Source organism: Mytilus californianus, unplaced genomic scaffold (genome assembly GCF_021869535.1).
Source record: "Mytilus californianus isolate M0D057914Y unplaced genomic scaffold, xbMytCali1.0.p SCAF_4, whole genome shotgun sequence".
Lineage (NCBI taxonomy): Eukaryota > Metazoa > Mollusca > Bivalvia > Mytilida > Mytilidae > Mytilus > Mytilus californianus.
This window is the reverse complement of record NW_026262690.1, coordinates 126,224,482-126,234,731: the sequence shown is the minus strand read 5'-3', so window position 1 is coordinate 126,234,731 and position 10,250 is coordinate 126,224,482. Positions and strand designations below refer to the sequence as shown.

Sequence of the window (10,250 nt, the reverse complement as noted above, 5' to 3'; positions counted from 1 at the left end):
TTAAAGGTCAACTGTCCCTATTGTTGTTGATCAGGTGATCAGATAGGTACACAATAGATTGCAAGTTCTGTCACTTTAGCAGAAAACTGGACATCCTCGTTTTTAGTAAAGTGCAATAATTGATACCCACAATGCTTAGATTATAGCCAATGTAACTAGAAAATGCACTTTTGCCATCTTCCTGCTTTAAATCCACTCTAAACAAATATATCCCTCTAGAGAGGGATAATGTTATCCCTATATAGAAGGGTAATCACTCTATGCAGGTGTTATCACCATATAGGGGGTTTGGTCTCAACCTGTTATATGTTTGATTCATATCAAAATATACTGTTTCGGACGAGACAGGTCAGCAGATAACACCATGAACAATCTATAGCTAGAAATGTCCTCTGGTCAATCACAATATCTAAGTACACATAACCTAGCACTTTCTACTAAATGACATGTTCTGTCGGCGAAACAACAAGTGCCAGTTTTTATGGTTTATCCTTGTTTGAGATCAATCTACGAATTTCATATGTCACATTTCAGGCAAGTAAATTTAGAGTCAGACCAACCGAGCAGACGTTGCATATTCCCTCGAACTTGACCCTTCTAACAACAAGTATAAAAAACGTCTTAACAATACAATGAGTTAAACTAAACAATTCAACTTGAATTATGTTAAGGTTTAATTTACAATTACTCTCAATTCAGATTCGTATTTCAATTATTTCAAGTTAGTTCTGAACGCTTCAAAATTACAAGTTTTACTTCTGGCTTTATCTGACAAAAGTCAATCAACGTTCTATACAAGCTTCAAAACTATATTAGACGGAATAAAAATAAATTTTCAAACTCTGGAAGGTTTAATTAATGTATATTGAACTCTTCCTAATATTTTACGTATGGAAATTTGTAGGCTATGCAACTATATCCTTGGTACTGATATCGTTTGCATTTTAACTTTGTACATTTATTTGTTTATCAATAAAAATGATCAGACACTTGTTTTTTTTATCATAATATATATTCCTTTACTCTTGCTTGTATAAAGTGTTATTTCAATTTTTTGTTAAGTGTCGATTGGGAAAAACGATGACTTTATACTATGTGTTTAATTCAGTTCAACCTTTATGTAGTACATATTTTCTCTTAAACGATCTTTTGATAAGAATTTAGATTAGTACGACAGACACGCGTTTCGTCTACATAAAACTCAAATCAAACAGGTAGGAAGAAAAATCATTTACTAACAAAAAAAAATTCTTCCTAAATGAAATAAACATTTTATAAAATTCGTGCGTCCGAAGCTTTTTGTTTTTTTTTTGGGGGGGGGGGGGAGGGGAGGGATTCACCTACATCTGTTAAACTCAAACCTTAACATTTTTTAGCTAAGTTATTTATTGAAATATGAATTTACCAAAATATAACCGCCAATTGTTGAACTAATTTTAAAGATTACAGACATTCAATTCAAAAGTGACATGCGTTTCTTCTACTTTAGACTAGTGAGTGTTCCTCAATGTTATACAAAGTTGTAGTGTTTTAAAAATCAATATTATTGCTTAAGAACCTTCCAAACAATTAAAATCTAAACGTTTGAATAAAGTTAAAGCCACCTATGCTATATGTTGTAAAAAAAACCTTAATGATTAGAATTTTTTTTTCTCTCTTTTTTTGAACAGTCAATTTAACAAATAATAGCGAGTACGGACTTATTACTTTGGACGAACCGAGGCGCTACACAAAAGTGATCAGTGGCACCTTGTTTGCAATAGTGTGACAGCTAAATCAAAACGAGGTTGAGGAACGTTATAATACAACAGTTCCAAAAAGTTGCTTCAAATCTTTCTGGGGGCAACTATGACTAGGGATGGAAAACATTGATATCTCGAATTGTTTAAACGCTTAACAAAATGCAGATTGCAATTTGAATAACGTAATGTAATATTTAATTAGGGTATTTTTTACTGAAAAAGAATCCATCTTATCAATACTGTATCTAGCTAGTTTCGTGTATAATGAACTGGTCAAATATTTTAAATATGAAATTTACAGTAAATGCAACTAACCCTTGACACTAATTTCGTTTTACTGTATGTAACTATGTTTATTTATTTGTTCACTGTGTAACTAACTAAGATGAACACTTTATTTTGTTTTAGTTTTGGATTGGGAGTACAAAATATATCACTGCTCAAATACGTCAGAAGAAAACCAAAGAGGCATTAAGTACTCTCAGAGAAGACTCGAATGTAAAAGTACTGAGACAAAGTGCTGAGGTAAGATGAGATAAATAAAAGCGATTCGGTGTGACCTTATCAAAATATTCATTCAAAATTCAAACTAAAGAGGACCTTACAGGACTGTAAAAAATGATAAATAAAGTTAAAATCCTACTAAAAAAAAGGTTTGGGGATATGAACGTCGCAACTACTCGTCTAATTACACCTTGCATTAGGTCTGTAAGGCGCTAATTTCTTTTTCATTTTTCCCCCGCTTTATGTTTTACTCTTCGTTTTTTTTTTTGTCACTACCCGTTATACTTTGTGAGCACTGCTTTCAAGAGACAATTTTTACGTCGATTGTTTATCATGATAATGACCAAAAAAAACTTAAGGTTTTTAAGACTGTGTACATAAAATATACAGGTTCAGAGTTTAAATTTAGCAAAATTTGAATCAATTAGAAATTATTTATATTTCATTTAGCTGTCTACTCGTCCAAGACAGTAACTTTTGCCTTTTTTGTATTTTATTATTTTTGAATATGAAAATATTCGAACCTTTAGATCTATATTATCTTCAATGATAAAAATTTCTTTCGGACAATTAGGTTATGAATAAAAGGAAAACATAGAGTATTACGCGATTCAAGTATCAATAGTCTAGTTTTTAACAAACTTAGATGCATGTTTTTTTTATTAGTTGTTATAGCCTTTGAACTAGCTGTCAGTAACTGCGATTATTCTCAGATATGTACTTAGTTTATTTTTGTTGTGGGGATGTATTAGTTCCCGTTCACGTCCACTCTGTGTTTTTGTTAAATGTATTTCTATTTGTTTCAATCTGATGAGTTAAGCCTTTTTCAACTGATTTTTATTGTTTGTTCTTATGTTGTACTGTTACACCACTGTCCCAGGTTAGGGGGCGGGTTGGCGCCTTCAAACGAGTTAAACACCGCCCCTTTCTGTATGTGTCTGTTCCAAGTCAGGAGCCTGTATTTCAGTTGTTGTCGTTTGTTGTTGTGTAACATATGTGTTTTTCGTTCATTATTTTGTACATTTAGGCCGTTAGTTTTCTCGGTTGAATTGTTTTACATTTGTCATTTCGAGGCCTTTTATAGCTGACTATGCGGTATGGGCTTTGCTCATTGTTGAAGGTCGTTAGGTTATCTATAGTTGTTAATTTCTGTGTCATTTGGTCTCTTGTGGAGAGTTGTTTCATTGACAATCATACCACATCTTCTTTTTTATATATGGGAATGAATATATATATATGTTTAGCACTAACTCATAAACAAACGAAACAAAATAAATGTGGCAGATGGTCTCAACTTGCTGATAATAAGTCTACGTACATCATCTCGCTACTATCTCCGGTGACAGAACTATAACTCTTAGTACTATCTCCAGACAAAGTAATATCAGGTGCTGATTATCGCATTTTGCTTTTATCTCCAGACAAAGTGTTATCTTACCTCATATACATTTCTAGGAATATCATTGGTTAAAAGCGACCGATTGGAAACCGTGTATATTTAATATGGGGTTAGTAGGCGTGGTTTATTTTAATACACGGTTAGTAGTGGTGTTACATCCCTTTACAAAAACAACAAGGCGTTGAGAAAAAATTGAAACGTTTCGCCCTTACAACAGATGAAGAAATTGATGATGAGCGATTGAAATAAACGCGGAAAACACATCTAAAGCTTACAAGTCGTTATTTGTGGCATTTGTTTTTGTATAGACCACTGGAAGTTGGTTCTGTGTTACAGATACAATGAATAAGCGTTGATTCTTGAAATAGAAACCATGAGCCCGGAGGGCGAATGGTTTGGTTTTTATGAATCAACGCTTATTCATTGTATCTCTAACTTAAACTATTGTGTTGATGTCTTTTCAAAATTAGAATATAACAAAGTGCTCTCGACCAACGAAAGTGTAGAATTTGGTGTTCTTTAATTGTAAAGAATGAAGCTAAACATGTTCTTAGTAAGGAATTATCCTATTATTTAGGCCTATTTACACTTCAAAACAAAGAATGTATATAAATGAGTCACAACTGCCCGAAGCACATTTATCAGATTGACAGGATTATTAATTGAAAGTTGAATTTTGAAACAAACAGAAAAATCAAAACAATTTTGAAGTTTACTTGTGTAGTATAATTGGTACCGTTCCAAATGGTGAAGTTGAAATCATCCCTTCGTAAATTTTACGGACGCCATCACGAGTTGGTTCACCGTTATGGAATAACCATTTCACAGATGATATCGGATATGTTCCTTATGTCGTAACTACAATACCCTTCCCTTTTCACGAATGTGATCTACCGAATTAAACTATTTACCGAATTTGTAATAACATAAGCAACACGACGGGTGCCACATGTGGAGCAGGATCTGCTTAACCTTCCGGAGCACCTGAGATCACCCCCAGTTTTTGGTGGGGTTCGAGTTGATTTGTCTTTAGTTTTCTATGTTGTGTCATCTGTACTATTATTTGTCTGTTTGTCTTTTTATTTTTGGCCGTGGCGTTGTCAGTTTGTTTCGATCTATGAGCTTGACTGTCCCTCTGGTATCTTTCGTTCCTCTTTTAAGTTATTATGTGAATATTTAGAACTTCAAAATTACAAAAAAAAAACAAGCAATACCAAAGCAATATGAAAGAAGAAAAAGAAAAAAAAATTCTAAAGTTGAATTTTAACCTAAATCTTAAGTTAATACGCATACCAAAACTCAGATTACTGTATCCGCAGTTAATATGAATAGTCATTTTCAATATACCGGTACATAATTATATAAAATCGAATTAACTTTTGAAATTCATAAAAAAAAAATGTTCGTTGTTTAATTTTAGTTAATGTAGTAGTATTGTTGAACTAATTTTAAAGATTACAGACATTCAATTCAATAAGTGACATGCGTTTCTTCTACTGTAGACTAGTGAGTGTTCCTCAATGTTATACAAAGTTGTAGTGTTTCAAAAATAAATATTATTGCTTAAGAACCTTCCAAACAAATACAATCTAAACGTTTGAATAAAGTTAAAGCCACCTATGCTATATGTTGTAAAAAAAACCTTAAAAGCGACCGATTGGAAACCGTGTATATTTAATATGGGGTAAGTAGGCGTGGTTTATTTTAATACACGGTTAGTAGTGGTGTTACATCCCTTTACAAAAACAACAAGGCGTTGAGAAAAATTTGAAACGTTTCGCCCTTACAACAGATGAAGAAATTGATGATGAGCGATTGAAATAAACGCGGAAAACACATCTAAAGCTTACAAGTCGTTATTTGTGGCATTTGTTTTTGTATAGACCACTGGAAGTTGGTTCTGTGTTACAGATACAATGAATAAGCGTTGATTCTTGAAATAGAAACCATGAGCCCGGAGGACGAATGGTTTGGTTTTTATGAATCAACGCTTATTCATTGTATCTCTAACTTAAACTATTGTGTTGATGTCTTTTCAAAATTAGAATATAACAAAGTGCTCTCGACCAACGAAAGTGTAGAATTTGGTGTTCTTTAATTGTAAAGAATGAAGCTAAACATGTTCTTAGTAAGGGATTATCCTATTATTTAGGCCTATTTACACTTCAAAACAAAGAATGTATATAAATGAGTCACAACTGCCCGAAGCACATTTATCAGATTGACAGGATTATTAATTGAAAGTTGAATTTTGAAACAAACAGAAAAATCAAAACAATTTTGAAGTTTACTTGTGTAGTATAATTGGTACCGTTCCAAATGGTGAAGTTGAAATCATCCCTTCGTAAATTTTACGGACGCCATCACGAGTTGGTTCACCGTTATAGAATAACCATTTCACAGATGATATCGGATATGTTCCTTATGTCGTAACTACAATACCCTTCCCTTTTCACGAATGTGATCTACCGAATTAGACTATTTACCGAATTTGTAATAACATAAGCAACACGACGGGTGCCACATGTGGAGCAGGATCTGCTTAACCTTCCGGAGCACCTGAGATCACCCCCAGTTTTTGGTGGGGTTCGAGTTGATTTGTCTTTAGTTTTCTATGTTGTGTCATCTGTACTATTATTTGTCTGTTTGTCTTTTTATTTTTGGCCGTGGCGTTGTCAGTTTGTTTCGATCTATGAGCTTGACTGTCCCTCTGGTATCTTTCGTCCCTCTTTTATGTTATTATGTGAATATTTAGAACTTCAAAATTACAAAACAAAACAAGCAATACCAAAGCAATATGAAAGAAGAAAAAGAAAAAAAAATTCTAAAGTTGAATTTTAACCTAAATCTTAAGTTAATACGCATACCAAAACTCAGATTACTGTATCCGCAGTTAGTAGGAATAGTCATTTTCAATATACCGGTACATAATTATATAAAATCGAATTAACTTTTGAAATTCTTAAAAAAAAAAATGTTCGTTGTTAAATTTTAGTTAATGTAGTAGTATTTGATGTAAAAACCGAATTACAATTTGTTGTTGAATGCAATTTAGTTGTAACTCTGATTTTGAATTTACTAGATTGAGCTGTAAATAAACAAAAAGATAATTCCTCATTAAATTATTTTTTTTTTTTTTTTTTTTTTAACGACATTATATATTTATTCACCAAATATGCTTGTTACATTGTTACACCAAGAAACCAAGCTTTTCTTGATGTATCCTGTTATATTCCACTGATTACCCAGGTTAGTAGTCAGCTGCTGGTATATATGTATATATTATAATACTATGTATAAATTTCTTGAAATACAATTTTACAACATTTTAATGCATTATGTTTTATTCTATTCAATCGTCTAAACTTCTTTTTAGTGACTTCAGTAATGGATTAAATTTCATTGTTTTGTTTTCGTTATATCTTTTAATGTATTCTTGAACAAAAACTTGATAAACATTTACATTTGTCAATTTCTGATTAGATACATAATATGATTTATAAATAGAAAAACCTAAAATTGTTAGGAAATAATTCAGACCAAAATAATTTTTGTCAAAAATTTTATATCCGAAGACTAATTGCTTTAACGATATTCTAAAATTTAAATTTGATTTTATCATTAACTCATAAATACTTTTCCAAAATTTTTCTAAAAATCGACAAGAAATAAAAAAGTGGTTATAATCTTCTTCTTCGTTACATACATTACATAGACCGTCATTCTTCTGTTTCCATTTAAACAATAAGTGTTTTGTTGGTAATATGAATTGTAAAAGTTTCCATCTATATATTTTTAACTTATTCTCTTCTAAATAATGAAACATGAAAACATATAGCTGGTTAATACTAAGGTTCTCATTAATTTGTAAAATACGCATCCATTTGCTAACACCAATTGATGGTTCAATTTTATCTTTACAAATTGACTTATATAATATATTTGTTGAAAAGCTTGAAGCCTCAATGTAATTTCCTTTCCAGATCAGTTTCTGTCTAGGAATATTTACAATACTTTTAATAGAATTTTCAGACTTTAACATCTGAAGCCAGTCTTTTGGGATGGCTTTTTTTTTAAATATTTACACTCATACTCAAAATGACGAAACTTATACAAATTCTACCATTTCATTGTACCGTTGTGTCAACTAATGTCTAAAACACAATTTATTTGAATTTCCCAAACTAAAAGTAAGTCCCCACATCACTAAGACTAATATATAAATGAAATACCTACAAGGGAGTCATCCATTTATTATAAACATGTCACTGACAATATAACACAATCTTTAATAAAACCAATCAAGTCTTAGAGATCATTTCAGGCTTGAGCACTTTACAATAGTCTAAGTTTGTAAGAGAATGATTATCCCTTTCTTCGTGATAAGTACTCGCTGACGCTCGTACTTAATCATGAAGAAAGGGATTATCATTTTCTTACTTATACTTAAAGCCTTTTCTTAATTAGAAGGTATTGTAAGACTAAGTGAGTTTAAATAACCATGTTATCATGTTCAACGATGCATTAATAAATCTAAGTTCACAATTAATTGGTTAGAGAAATACAAATATACCATAATACGTCTGTCTTTAAATTATCAGGCATCTGAATATCATCCGTTATGCTTTGGAAACATGTTTCCATTTGGAGTCATGTTCCGATAGAAATCTTTTACCCACATAATACGAAAAGATAACAGCTGTAATTGAAAATTTGGGGTTTTCAGTCCCCCCTCGCTAGGAGACTTTTGAATAACTACCGATTTAACTTTCGGAGTACCACCATTCCATAGAAAACTGTTAATATCACGTTGTATTGTAATTACATAAAATTCTGGTACATGAGTAGAAGAAATGACATAAATAAGCTTCGATGCATTGTTTTTTCATAAATAAGTTTTATTGCAGATTTCCTGGGTTGAACAAGAAAAGGCATATGTCAGAAAGGCAAGAACTATGGATACAGAATGGCCGAATCTTTGGTATTTGGTATGGCATCATTAAGACAATCTATAATTTGTTATCAAAATTTAATGTTTTTAAGTTAACCAACCCCATGGGAAATAACTTCCTAAGCTAGCTTTTAAGTCTATAGTTTGCCTACATCAATAGTTTTCTTTGATTATCAAAATGAGGGAGACGAGATTTTCAAAAATCATGAACCAAAGAAAAACAGAAAAGGTCATGGCCTAACAGATGAAAAACAAAGGACAAATAACTTCATGAGCTTTCAAACAAAATCATTTAAAAGCAAGGAATGTACAAGTCTTATAATGAATAAACACTCGATATATTACTGCAACTTGTATGGTACAATATATCGCTAGCGCTGTGGCAATACTTATAGGGTGCTTGTTTGAATTCTCTTTCATAAGGGAATTTCTGTTTTGAATTTTTCTTGGAGTTCGGTATTTTTGTTATTTTACCTTTTTTCTATATAAGTTGCACTTCTGTAAATTTAGACAAAGCAATTTTCCGTAGGAACTCCCTTAACGGCTAAAACTGTACCACTTTTACTATGAAGTTTCGTAAAAAAATATATCCTAGAATGGGAAGTTGATATGCACTACTTTTTTATTCCAAGGTCAAAACATAGGGCTGTGCGGCATATTTTCAACGTTTATATGCACCGAACTTCTGAGAGTTTAAACTTGAAACTACAATTCTGTACTACCCCTACCTTCACTCTGGGTCTTTCTGAGAATTCAATTATCACCGCTTCAATGTGTTTTTATACTGGTAACATTCCCAAGTTATTTCTCTATCAAATGAAACATAGAGATCATATCTGGGAACCAGTACGTAAACAAATCAAAATATCTATGAATATTATATATCTCCCCAAAAGAGGCGTGACTTGTGAAACAGCTTTATTTACAAAGTGCAATAACATAAATGGTACCAATTTTTCTGCACCAGATGCGCATTTCGACAATCCATGTCTCTTCAGTGATGCTCGAGGCCAAAATATTTGAAAATCCAAAGCTTATTGAAAAGATGAAGAGCGTTAAACCAAAAAGGACAAATAGTATAGCAAAAGCTGGGCAAGGAATCAGAGCTTTGCATGAGGGAGATACATTCCTTAATTTTAAATAATTTCCAACATTTTGTAACAGCAAATTTTAATAACACAAAATCCGTATTTTTATGCCAGTACCGAAGTACTGGCTACTGGGCTGGTGATACCCTCGGGGACTATCAGTCCACCATCAGAGGCATCGACCCAGTGGTAGTAATAACATAAACGGTACCAATTTTTCTGCACCAGATGCGCATTTTGACAATCCATGTCTCTTCAGTGATGCTCGAGGCCAAAATATTTGAAAATCTATAGCAAGGTACACGAATATAATGATTACTATAATCCTTAATCGTGGTTGCATATCAGAGTTATTTACCATTAATTTCAATTTATATTAATTTAAGTGTTCATGTCTATTATCTTAACAACTACAGCAGAATCTACAACCTGCTAAAATTATCAACATTATGTGAACTTCATTGTTAAGTAGCAAAACTTTACAAATCAGATCAAAAGAATGTGAACACTTGGGACGATTAATAATTAGCGATGAGCGAGATGTAGTCAGAAGTATTACTGAGTCC

General features: G+C 32.0%; 1 protein-coding gene across 1 annotated transcript in view; it reads left to right on the top strand.

Moving 5' to 3' along the window:
- Positions 1-8,617: 8,617 nt before the first annotated feature.
- Positions 8,618-10,250, top strand: part of LOC127739371 (furin-like) — a 61,373-nt gene continuing 59,740 nt past the window's right edge. Inside the window, exon 1 of the mRNA XM_052251071.1 lies at positions 8,618-8,633. The gene's annotated coding sequence lies outside the window, so the exon portion shown is untranslated. The remainder of the gene's footprint in view (positions 8,634-10,250) is intronic.